Source organism: Lotus japonicus, chromosome 1 (genome assembly GCF_012489685.1).
Source record: "Lotus japonicus ecotype B-129 chromosome 1, LjGifu_v1.2".
NCBI classification, from domain to species: Eukaryota; Viridiplantae; Streptophyta; class Magnoliopsida; order Fabales; family Fabaceae; genus Lotus; species Lotus japonicus.
Window position 1 is genome coordinate 60803385 of NC_080041.1, and position 11284 is coordinate 60814668.

The 11284-nt window shown below is 32.2% G+C and overlaps 2 pseudogenes; both read left to right on the plus strand.

The window, feature by feature from the left end:
* The first annotated feature begins 469 nt into the window (after nucleotides 1–469).
* LOC130740698 (D-amino-acid transaminase, chloroplastic-like) lies at nucleotides 470–5643 on the plus strand (annotated as a pseudogene).
* A 1915-nt stretch (nucleotides 5644–7558) lies between these two features.
* On the plus strand, nucleotides 7559–10902 carry LOC130740703 (D-amino-acid transaminase, chloroplastic-like; annotated as a pseudogene).
* Nucleotides 10903–11284: the final 382 nt, after the last annotated feature.

The following is an 11284-nucleotide window of genomic DNA, read 5'->3' on the forward strand; positions in this document are numbered from 1 at the left end:
TGCTAACCTCAATCCCCCTCTTGATAAAGTTTGAACTGCTACATTGGATATGATAAACAAATTTATCGTATTGGCTCAACAAACATAAATTTAAAAAGGATAGGATAACTTATTATGTCGTATCCTCCTTAACGGACCCTTAAAATATTAACTTAATTTTTTTAAGAAATTTTTTTTAGCTAATTTTATTTATTGTCATGTTATATCTTATAATTTTATAATCAATTATATTTATTATCCATGTATGCCATACCTAATTAGTATCATATCAATGTTTTTGCTGTTTAAATAAACCATGTTTGCCATTGTATTTTTTCCTTTTTAAACTAAGGGAGGATCAAAAGAGGAAAACTAGTTATTTTAAATATGCAACTCTGTTATTACTAATGATGTCTTTTACCCCCACATATTTTTCATATATAAGGCCTATGAAAGGTTGAAAACTTTCAGAGAAAAGAAAAGTGGTAAGAAACTACAATATCTTGCCATGTATTCTAGTATATTTGGCGGGATACCAACTAATCCAGCTGATATGGTTATTCCAATGGATGACCACATGGTTCACAGGGGCCACAATGTCTCTGATACTGCAGCAATAATGGATGTGTTAGTGATTTACACCTCATAATGAAAACAACTCTTTTTGTATGAAATGAACATCAGAAACATCTCTTGGGTGATAATCTATATATATATGTAAAGCTCACTTGAGCTTTATGTATTAAAAGCATTAAATAAAGAAGTTAAATAAATTAAATTTCTATTCAACTTTCAATATAATGTAACTTTTGAAATATGTCAAGCTTTTTGTTTTTTTTTTTACTTTACACATGCCAATATAATGTAACCTTTGAATTATAAATTATATGAAATAATTTTTTTATTAAATACATTAAATATAAAGATTCAAAACTGAAAGAAATTAACTAGAGACTATTTAGCTACCCATGCTAAATACAAATAAAATTATAAACTAAATTTTGAATTTTTTTTACATTACTCATTAACTATATATTTATTTCAGGAAAAAAATAATGAATTGTAAAAAAACTACACTAAATCATATGGGAGTACTATATATTAAATAGTAAAAATAAAAAATACATTAAATAATAAAAAACTCACGTTCGTATCAATTGTATTAAGTATTAATTATAAATTTAAGTTACTTATAAAAAAAATAGTTTATTCAGTATTAGTTAAAAAAGTTAGAATATTAATTATCAATCATAAATTGAAGGGGAGAAAGTTAAAATAAAACTAAGTAATATTTGAATATACAAAAAATATTGAGAGTTAAAATTAATTATAATAAATTAATATTTATTAAAAAATAATTAAAAAAATGTAGTCTTTAAATAAAAAGTGGCGCTCTATAAGTATTTACCATTAACTATAATATGTGTGCATTCGTTGAAAAAATTCTTTAAATATAATTTTTGATCTATTATATATAAGTAGAAATGACTTGAGAATGAATAACAGATTAAAATAATTATGACCAAATTTGAATTAATTTAAATTTAACAAATAATTTTTTACTCTAATAAAAACATTTTTTATTATGATGTTAAAAGTTAAAATTAATTTATTGTGGATATAAAGTGTAAAAAAATATGTCATTATAATTTATTTATGATATTAAAAACTTATTACTTGATTTAATATATTTCTAACTCACATAATAATTTTCTATATTTTTAAACGAAAAAGAATTAAGACTACTTAAGCGCTAATGATTTAATATCTATTACTAGAGAGAAATGCATGCAATGTTTAATAACAAAGCTGTTTTTGTTGAACATATATGAAACTATTGCTTGGTTTGTACGTTTTGGTGAGTCAAAGGGAAGTAGAATGATTGTCCATATGATTTGGAACAATTTGCTAGAGGCTTTGAGCGTATTGAATGGCCACAAAAACAAAAGATGTCACAAATAATGTATTAGGAGCGACCGTCAGCCACTGTTTTGAAGTTTAATGTGGATAAGGAGTCGAAAGGAAACTCAGTGGTGAGTGGTATTGGTGGGTTTTTAGGGATCAAGGAGGGGGTGTTAGGTTAGTTTGCAAATGGACCTGGAATGTTGTGGGCTTTTGACGAATGTTCAAGTAGTGTTACACGCTTTGTTGTTTATTTAGCAATTTAATTTTTTAAATGTGGTGATTGAAAGTGATTCATCCTTAGTGGTTGGGTGAGTGTCTAGATGAGATAGGAGGTCATGGAAATTGGAACATGTATTTAATCATATAGATCATCTGATGCCTATAATTCAATGTGTTAGTGTGGTGCATGTATTGCGTGAGGGAAACATTGTAAACAATTTTTTGTCAAATCAAGGGTGTGGTAAGGAACAGCAGATATCGGTTTGTTGTGATCCAATGTCATTATATAAGTGAGAAGGTTGTTCTCATTTTTATTGCGTTTCAATAAAGTTTTTTTAAAAATATCAATTATTAAATTTGAGTAATAGTAGTTATTTAGATCTAAAGAACTCTAATTCTATTCAATCAAATGTCTCACATTCATTATTATTTAATTTATTATATTTTATAATTAAATATGTTTTAATATTTGTATATATTTTTTATAATTTGGAGTGCCAGAGGCCCATAATATTTATATTTATTAAAATTATGATAATCATATATAATTTTAAAAATATTATCAATAAACTCGTGCAACGCACGGGTACCATTTCTAGTTCCATATTAAAGCAGTACCTTCTACTTTTATATGTTATAAACATCAGAAACTAAATGTGCCTTTGATTGGTTATAAACACATGAAGGAAAATTAAAAAAAAAAACGAAAATTGAATCCTATATTGCAGAGATTTATGACTTTTGCATATGCAATTTAGATTTTCAATCTCACAACATGGTTTTGAAGTATGACTGTTTACGATATCCTGAAATAGTGTCTAGTCTTATCTATTCTTATACTTTTGTTTTCTACTTTCTCAAGCTAGCAAATGTTGTATTTTGTGCATTATAGACACATATACGAGCTAGATCAACACCTTGACCGCTTTTTAGGGTCGGCATCCATGTCTAGAATAGATCTTTCATTTGACCGTGAAAGCATACAAAGAATACTCATACAAACTATAAGTGTTTCCCACTGTAGAAAAAGATCACTAAGATATTGGCTCTCGGTAGGACCTAGTAATTTTCAGCTATCTCCCTTTGGCTACTACTAGTCGAGTCTTTATGCAGTTGTAATACAAGACCTGTCACTAGAACCCCTTAAATTTAGGAGAGTTAAAGTCATAACTTCATCTGTCCCTACTAAACATCCCCATCCAAATGTGCTCTCAAAGATTGAAGCTGGGGAAGTTGTTGCTTTTGCAGACATTTGGCTTGATGATGAATGTTTTGTTGCTGAAGGGCTTAATATGAATGTGGCTTTTGTCACTGAAGAGAAGGAAATCATAATGCCTCACTTTGACAAAATTCTAAGTGGCTGCACAACTAAGAGAATTTTAACCCTTGTTGAGTGTTTGTTGAGGAAGAAAAAATGACAGTTGAGGAAGGGAAGTAAGCAGATGAAATGATGCTTATTGGAAGTGAAATTCTTATTTTCCCTGTTGTGCAGTGGGATTAACAGGTTGTTGGAGATTGTGAGTACTTTTTTTTACTTGGACGAATGTATTCTTTTCGTGACTTGTTTATCCTGTAGTGCACGCACATACGTGCCTTCTCTTCAAAAGTGTCACACCCCTGACCTTGCACGCATAGTGCACGCACATGGATGCACACTTTGATGGGGGAATCTTCAATTTTCTTCAGCTCATTTCTTCATTGATGGCTTTGTAACCCCCCTTCAACAACTTTTTTGGCTTAAATTTCTTCATTCTGAAACCTCCTAGCATTTATGCTTCATCAACCCTTGGTTATTCTTCATAAATTTGATTCCTTGGACAAGAGAATCATCTTCAAAGGACCTTAACTCAAGGGATGCACTTTGAACACGCATCCTCCTAAAATAATACACAAAATGCCATGAAAGATAATATTAAAAGTTACAAGATTCCTTCCAACAATGCACCTAAATGCTCTAAAAACTAGACCAAGGACTTCAATGTAAAATGACTCAATTATTATAAATTAAAATGCAATAAAAGACTCAAAATGGACTATAATGTAAATGATGACTCTAAAGTAGTAAAAGTAAGAAATGCACCTAAACACTCTAATAAATCAACTAAAAAGATAATAAAACCTAAGAAAATGATAAGAAAATAAGGGCAAAAACAGCATATAAATTCCTATCATCAACCCTCTATTGTTCGCACATCAGTTCCTTACTGACCCAACATTAGATGGTGATGATTCATAAGTAGTTGTAAATCTTGTGATCTTCATGACCCTTAATCATGCAGGAATGCCAACCAACTTAATCGCTCATTGAGTTTGTAAATCTTGTAATTCTGTAAGAATCTTTTTTGATGGAATGTAGTTTCCTAATGTCTTTTTGTTGTCTCATGATCCAGTCTTTTTGAGAATTGATAATTTCTAGTGGAAAATGTTATCCTTTGGCACCCCTGCAAAGAGAGTGAGCACGCACGCCAAGACAAAAAGTGAACGGAAACTTCTCATATGGATTGAGGGGAGTTAAAGACTTCATATGTCCCTACTAAACATCCTCATCCAAATGTGCTCTCAAAGATGGAAGCTGAGGAAGTTGTTGCTTTTGCAGGCATTTGGCTTGATGATGAATGTTTTGTTGCTGAAGGGTCTAATATGAATGTGGCTTTTGTCACTGAAGACAAGGAACTCATAATGCCTCACTTTGACAAAATTCTAAGTGGCTGCACACCTAAGAGAATTTTAACATTTGCTGAGTGTTTGTTGAGGGAAGGTAAGGTTCAAGGGATAAGGACAAAAAAAGTGACTGTTGTGGAAGGGAAGCAAGTAGATGAAATGATGCTTATTGGAAGTGGAATTCTTGTTTGCCCTGTAGTGCAGTGAGATGAGCAGGTTGTTGGAGATTGTGAGTACTTTTTTTACTTGGACGAATGTATTCTTTTCGTGACTTGTTTGTATGTTTCTTAAAACTGCAACTAAAAACTTTGATTTTGTTGCTCATAATATTTAATTATGGAATTATGCTTTCTATATTGGTAAATTGGGAATAGAATTGATTCATATCCTGTCAAATTTGTTTGGCCTCTAATTTTAGGTCATGTTGACAGTTTGATCAGGCTACATAATCGTCCTTATTACCTTACTTTGTCGAAATAAAATGCTTTATCTCCAAAAAAAATATCAATTTTGTTCTTTTTCCCTTTGTGGATAAAACCTCTTATCAAGAATGCTCATGATTTATTGTTTGGTCGAGGTTTTTTGTCATGTCATGTTTGAATCATCAACAGTTTTGATTTTGCTTTTTTTTTTAGTTGGTTACTTTCATTGTGCATTTTTTGTAGGTATATAAGGCCTTTTAACATGGGCTATCTTGATTTATAGTTTGTTTGAGACATCATAAACATGATATTGTTATCATTAACAGATTGAACGTTATCTTATTTACGTTTTTATGACCTGATTGATCTCATTATGCCATTCCTTGTAGGCAAAGAAACCCCTATAACTCAGGCTCTCTTAAATCTGGTTGTTGAGGACATGAAATCAAGCCCCTGATATGCGTTTTGCAAGTGTACATAATGCCCGAGTAATATAAAAGTCTGTCGAACCACAGAGATTGGGGAAGAGTTGATTTATAAGAGCAATGATTGCTTAAATCAGAAGTAAAAGTAAAAAGATAAATTATAACTGATTTGTTGGTAGAGAACTTAGCAATCTGAAGTAAAAAGGAAGAAACAATGTTTAAGAGCTTAGAATTTAGGTTATTTTCACCAAACAAGTGATGCTTTAAAGAATCTGAATGCATATGGAGAAAGATAAAGTTTTGACAATTTCTATTGTTGATCTAGCCTATATCTCTAAGTGCTGATTTCTCATGTCAAAAAGAGTTTTCAAAAGACTTCACTTGTTAAATCTCAATCGATTCCTAGCCACCTATGATCAGTCAAATTGAAGATTAAGTTCATTTTAGTTTCATGCCATCAACTACTAGTCGTTGTCTTTATTCCTAATGCGCAAATGCCCTAATAAACGGACCCCCAATTCCCCATTTCTAAACCAAACTTCCATTTGTGCAAAGAAAGGTAAGATAACTTGCATGCATTTCAAGTTCATATTAAAACAGAAGGGTAGGCTCATAGAAAGAAAATTCTTAATTCCCTATAAAGATTTAGAAATTTAAAACAATAACAAGTAAAGGATCCACATCCTAAATGCTAAAATAAACTTAGCCAAGCATGGCTAAGGTAAACATGTTTCTAACGTGAATAGGAACCTTGGAAGAACTCCTTAATCCTTACACAAGCTAAAACTTCAGAAAAACTAAGATATAAACTAAAAAACACAAAGTCCTATTTATAGGCAAAATCAAGCACCCACACACAATGTGCTTGCACAATCGCACATGCGTGCAAGCGTGGCTGTAATGCAAAGCCACTGACTCTACACGCATGGGCGTGCATGCATAGTGCATGCACATACGAGCCTTCTCTTCAAAAGTTCCACGCCCCTGACCTTGCACGCATAGTGCACGTACATGCGTGCACACTTCGATGGGGGAATCTTCAATTTTTTTCAACTCATTTCTTCATTGATGGATTTGTAACCCCCCTTCAACAACTTTTTTTGGCTTTCAATTCTTCATTCTGAAATCTCCGAGCATTTATGCTTCATCAACCCTTGGTTATTCTTCATAAATTTGATTCCTTGGACAAGAGAAGATCTTTAAAGGACCTTAACTCAAGGGCTGCACTTTGATCACACATCAAGCCATTCTTTGTAACTTAAAACCTCCTTAACTAATGCATAAAATTCCATGAAAGTTCAGATTATAAGTTACAAGATTCCTTCCAACAATGCCCCTAAATGCTCTAACAACTAGACTAAGGACTTCAATGTAAAAAGACTCAATTTATTATAAATTAAAATGCAATCAAAGACTCAAAAGTGACTATAATGCAAATCATGACTCTAAAATAGTAAAAGTACTTAATGCAACTAAATACTCTAATTAATCAACTAAAAAGATAATACAACCAAAGAAAATGATAAGAAAATAAGGGCAAAACACTATATAAATTCCTATCATCAGCCCTCAACTGTTCGTACATATGTTCCTTGTTGACCCCACATTAGATGATTCATCAGTAGTTGTAAATCTTCTAATCATCAAGACCCTTACTCCTGCAAGAATGTCAACCAACTTAATCGCTCATTGGTTAGTAAAGCTAGTAATTTTGTAAGAATCTTTTTCAAGGGAATGTAGTTTTCTAATATCTTTCTGTTGTCTCATGATCCAGTCTTTTTGAGACTTTGTAATTTCTAGTAGAAAATGTTATCTTTTTGCACCACTGCAAAGAGAGGTAGCACGCACGTCAAGACAAAAAGTGAACGGAAACTTTTCATATGGATTGAGGGGAGTTAAAGTCATAACTTCAGGTTGAAAAGTTTCAGAGAAAAGAAAAGTGGTAAGCAACTACAATATCTTGCCATGTATTCTAGTATATTTGGCGGGATACCAACTGATCCAGCTGCTATGGTTATTCCAATGGATGACCACATGGTTCACAAGGACCACAATGTCCTTAATACTGCAACAATAATGGATGGGTTAGTGATTTACACCTCATAATGAAACCAACTCTTTCAATCTGAATTTAACATCAAAAACATCTCTTGGGTGATATTTCCATGTTAAAACAGTATCTTCTACTTTCATATGTTGGTTACTTTTATGTAATGAGTTATAGCCAGATGTGCCTTTGATTGGTTATAAACACATGAAGGAAAATTTAAAAAAAAAAAGAAAAAGAAAGTTGAATCCTATCTTGCAGAAATTTATGACCTTTGCACATGCAATTGAGCATTTCAATCTCACATGGTTTTGGCTCTCATTTTTCTTACATTTTTCACGAAAAATACTATCATTTATAACAATTCTTTAAAAAATATCAACTTTTTAGAATAGTCTATACATAAACTATAATATTTTACAATTTCAACCAATTTGTGTACAATATTGTGTACAATAGGTCTGGAGTAGTTACCAGACTAATCGTACAGTTTCAACCAATTAGATTACAATATTGTGTTAGATAGAACAATTAAATTAAATAAAAAAACCATTTATCACACATTCTTAAAATCAATTCTGAAAAAATCCATTCGTATTTTGTGAAAATACCTTTGAGTGACGGTGTTGCTGGTTAGTGGTGGTTGTTATGGAGGGTGACAGTGAGAGGGTTAAACGAGTCTATCTATCCTGTTTACTAACCCAAATCCCCCTCTTGATAAAATATAAACTACTACAGTGGATATGATAAACCAATCTTATCGTATTGGCTCGACAAACACAAATTTAAAAAGAATAGCATAGTTTATTATGTCGTATCCTCCTTAAACGAATATCATAGTATAAAATCCACTATATTAATTATTCATGTCTGTAATACCTATATTAGTATGGTGATAGTGAGAGGATAAAAGAATCTATTTATCCTGTTTACTAACCCAAATCCCCCTCTTGATAAAATATAAACTACTACGGTGGATATGATAAACCAATCTTATCGTATTGGCTCAACAAACACAAATTTAAAAATGATAGCATAGTTTATTATTTTGTACTCCTTAAACGAATATCATAGTTTAAAATCCACTGTATTTATTATTTATATCTGTCATACCTATATTAGTATGGTAACAGTGTTTTTGCTGTTTCAATCAGCCATGTATGCAAACATTGAACTTTTCCTTTCTAAACTAAGGAAGGTTCAAAAAAGGAAAACTAGTTATTTTAAATATGAAACTCTATTGTTACTAATGATGTGTTTTTCCCGACAACTTTTGCATGTATAATGCCTATGAAAGGTTGAAAACTTTCAAAGAAAATAAAAGTGGTAAGCAACTACAATATCATGCACTGTATTCTAGTATATTTGGCGGGATACCAACTAATCCAGCTGATATGGTTATTCCAATGGATGACCACATGGTTCACAAGGACCACGTGTTTTTTATACTGCAGCAATAATGGATGGGTTAGTGATTTACACCTCATAATGAAAACAACCATTTCAATCTGAATTGAAATAAAAAACATCTCTTGGGTGATATTTCCATGTTAAAACAGTACCTTCTACTTTTATATGTTGGTTACTTTTATGAAATGAGTTTATAGCCAGATGTTCCTTGGATTGGTTATAAACACATGAAGGAAAATTAAAAAAATAAAAAGAAAGTTGAATCCAATATTGTAGAGATTTATGACCTTTGCATATGCAATTGAACATTTCAATCTCATAACATGGTTTTGAAGTATGATTGTTTACGATATCCTGAAATAGTGTCTAGTCTTATCTATTCCTATACTTTTAATTTCTACTTTCCAAAGCTAGCAAATGTTGTATTTTGTGCATTATTGACACCTATACGAGCTAGATCAACAACTTGCGGCTTTTAAAGGTCGGCATCCATGTCTAGAATAGATCTTTCATTTGACCGTGAAAGCATTTAAAGAATAGCCATACAAACTTTAAGTGTTTCGCAATGTAAAAATAGATCACTGAGTTATTGGCTCTCGACAGGACCTGGTGATTTTCAGTTATCTCCCTCTGGCTGCTACTAGTCGAGTCTATACGCAGTTGTAATACAAGACCTGTCACTGAAACCCCTTAAATCTAGGGGAGTTAAAGTCATAACTTCATATTTCCCTATTAAACATCCTCATCCAAATGTGCTCTCAAAAATGGAAGTTGAGGAAGTGGGTGCTTTTGCGGGCATTCGGCTTGATGTTGAAGATTTTGCTGCTGAAGGGCCTAATATGAATGTGGCTTTTGTCACTAAAGAGAAGAAACTCATAATGCCTTACTTTGACAAAGTTCTAAGTAGTTGCACAACTAAGAGAATTTTAACCCTTGTTGAGTGTTTGTTGAAGGAGGGTAAGGTTCAAGGGATAAGGACGAAAAAAGTGACTGTTGAGTAACGGGTAGCAAGCAGATGAAATGATGCTTATTGGAAGTGGAATTCGTGTTTTCCCTGTAGTGCAGTGGGATGAGCAGGTTATTGGAGATGGTGAGTACTTGTTTTACTTGGACGAATGTATTCTTTTTGTGACTTGTTTTTATGTTTCTTAAAACTACAACTGAATTCCTTGATCCTCTAAAGTTGGCATCTGTTAAACTCATAGTTTTACCATTGGTTTGTTGCTGATAATATTTATTTATGGAATTCTGCTTTCTATATTGGTTAATTGGGAATATAATTGACTCCTACCCTGTCAAATTTTTTTGCCCCCCTATATTAGGTAATGTTGACAGTTTGATCAGGCTACATAATCGTCATTAAACATATTTACCTTGCTTTGTCGAAACAAAAGACTTTATCTCGTAATCAATAATCAATTTTATTCTTTTTCCCATTGTGGATAAAACCTCTTAACAAGAATTCTCACGGTTTATTCTTTGGTCGAGGTATTTTGTCATGTCATATTTGAAACAACAACAGTTTTGATTTTGCTTGTTTTTTTAGTTGGTTACTTCCATTGTGCATTTCTTTTAGGTATATAAGGCCTTTTAACATGGGAAATCTTTATTTATAGTTTGTTTGAGACATTATAAACATGATATAGTAACCATTAACCAATTGGAAGTTTCCTAATTTACGTTTTTATGACCTGATTGATATCAATATGCCATTCCTTCTAGGTAAAGAAGGCCCTATAACTCAGGCACTCTTAAATTTGATTGTTGAGGACATGAAATCAGGCCCCCTACTGTTCGTACATCTGTTCCTTATGGACCCAACATTAGTTGGTGATGATTCATCAGTAGTTGGGAATCTGGTGATCTTCAAGGCCCTTACTCCGGCAAGAATGCCAACCAACTTAATCACTCATTGGTTTGTAAAGCTTGTAATCTTGTAAGAATCGTTTTTGAGGGACTGTAGTTTTCTAATGTCTTTATGTTGTCTCATGATTTAGTCTTTTTGAGACTTGGTAATTTCTAGTTGAAAATGTTATCCTTTGGTACCACTACAGAGAGAGTTAGCACGCATGTCAAGACAAAATAAATGAACAAAAACTTTTCATATGGATTGAGGGGAGTTAAAGTCAGAACTTCATCTGTCCTTACTAAACATCCCAACCCAAATGTGCTCTCAAAGATAGAAGCTGAGGAAGTTGTTGCTTTGGCAGGCATTT